Source organism: Myotis brandtii, unplaced genomic scaffold, assembly GCF_000412655.1.
Source record: "Myotis brandtii unplaced genomic scaffold, ASM41265v1 scaffold84, whole genome shotgun sequence".
Taxonomy (NCBI): domain Eukaryota; kingdom Metazoa; phylum Chordata; class Mammalia; order Chiroptera; family Vespertilionidae; genus Myotis; species Myotis brandtii.
In genome coordinates, this window is record NW_005371410.1 from 200,859 (window position 1) to 203,015 (window position 2,157).

At 46.6% G+C, this 2,157-nt stretch overlaps 1 protein-coding gene across 1 annotated transcript in view; it reads left to right on the forward strand.

Annotated features, from left to right (window-relative positions):
• Window positions 1-268: 268 nt before the first annotated feature.
• FBXO48 (F-box protein 48) overlaps window positions 269-2,157 on the forward strand; it is a 6,138-nt gene continuing 4,249 nt past the window's right edge. The window contains 2 exon segments of the mRNA XM_014532084.1: window positions 269-393; window positions 1,095-1,197. The gene's annotated coding sequence lies outside the window, so the exon portion shown is untranslated.

Sequence of the window (2,157 nt, forward strand, 5' to 3'; positions counted from 1 at the left end):
AGTTCTCCCGCAGCTGGGGCCCCAGTGATGCGTCCCGAGTCCCGCCTCTCCAATCGGACCAGTGACGCAATCAAGGATTCCCCCTTTGCCAGTAAGCCAACTACTGTTTAAAACCCCGGCTGAGCCCGTCCCCATTCCCCTCCCACCGCCCACCTGGCTGGGAGGACGCCGGACCTTGTAGTCCGTAGCGCCATCCTTCTCTTTCTTGGCCCAGCGGAGACGCCCTAGTAAAACTACCGATCCCAAAAGGCAATGCGCGCTCCTCTCTACGCCAACGCGAAATCAGAGTCAGCAAGGACCGGCTAGAGTGGGCGGGGCCAGGGGGACTCGGGGATGGGATTCAGTGGCCCGAGGATTTAAACCCCTGGAGGAGAAGCCGGCACCTTCCAGCAGGTAAGGTCATTCCTGCCCTTCCAGCCAGGATCCGGCCGGCGGTCTCGGGGGCGTGGCCCCTGCGCCAGCGCCGCCTCCGCTCAGCGCCGCAGAGCTGAAGTGACAGCCGGTGCTCAGAGTTGTTATTGTCAGCTGTGTTCTTGAGCTGTCAGCCTGCGTGGGGCACGCAAAAAGAGGGGCTCAGGGGGGACGCGAGGTCACTTCTTCCGACTTGCGGTGTCTGGACAGGGTGGGGGGCTTCCCGAGAGCCGGGAGGCGTCCCCGGCCAGGTCTCTCCTGCCTCCTGATCCATCTCCGTCCGAGTGACACCTGAACGGGGACGAGCCCTTCCCTAATTCTAGAGGTAATTCGGCAGTTTGGTTCGTAAAGAACAGGCAGAAAGCGGATAGTTTTCTAGGCATCCAGGCAAAACTGGACTCATAAGAAAGATGTCTAGTGGGATTTTAGGAACCTCACAAATTCAAAAGCCTTCTTCTGCCTCCTGTGGAGTAACTAATGAGAAGCCGCATTTTATTCCCCAGTGAGATCCTGGAAGTAGTAACAAGTAGCAATGTTCTCCTAATATGAGATTCTTTTCTAGAATATGGTAATTTGGCTTTGGTTTGTATTGATGATGAGACGGGAGGGGTGGTGCTTGGCAAAAACTTGGGGATGACTCATTAATCTTGCTTTTACCACTTTGGTTTTTTACTTCCCCAAAGCCTCAAGAGGAAGTCCTCTGTTGAATACAGGCATTAAAACTCTCACCAGCATAGTTACTTTGGATTATAAACAACCAACTGAACGGGAGCAACTGTGGCCTTGGTATGTCCAGAACATGTAGGTGAATAGTTCATTTGGAAATGGGGAATTGTCATGAGCTAAGTTAAAGAAATATTTAGCTGTATCTAAAAATCCTCCTCCATCACCATCAATCCCTATTATACAAGTAAGTGCTAAATAAAATAAACTAATTTTAAGTAAGTATAAGCTGTCTTCATATGCAAAAATAGCTCCATGCTTTCAACTGATTTTGGAAGCCTGCACCGTGCACCTCAGGTAAATTAGCCGAAACTGGACTTTTTTTTCAGTTAGAAAAAAAATACTTTATGCATTAGTTTAACTTATAATTACATTTATACAGGACACTTTCAATATAGTAATTGGTAGAAATAAAGGTACAAGATTAGTTTTTGTGTATTTATTTATTTTCAATATTTTATTGAATTTATTGGGGTGACATTGGTCAAGAAAATTATATAGGTTCCAGGGGTACAATTCTATAATATATTATCTGTATATGGTATTGTGAGTTCACCACCCCAATCAGTAGTTACATGCTGTACCTAAATGAATAATAAACATTATAGTGGTTGGTCACTGGTGCTTGATTGCCTCAGTGATTATTATCCTTGGTTCATAATTAATTGTACAAGTAGGATAGCTTCACAAGGCCATTTCTAAAACACTCATCTTATCATGGAATTGAATATTTGAGACTTTGTGTCGTTGTAACCCTGACCTCAACCTCTTATCCATTTCAGATAGTATCTGTGTCTAATGTGAGCACCTACCCATTAGGTACAAGTTGATAAACAATCCTATCTAATAATAGAGAAACATGATAATTAACCGTAACTTCGCTACCCTTCCCATTGGCTAATCAGGGCGATATGCAAATTAACTGCCAACCAAGATGGCGGCCAGCAGCCAGGCAGCTGAAGCGAACAGGAGGCTTGCTTGCTCCAGTGATGGAGGAAGCCAAGGTTCCCCGCCTGCCGCTGC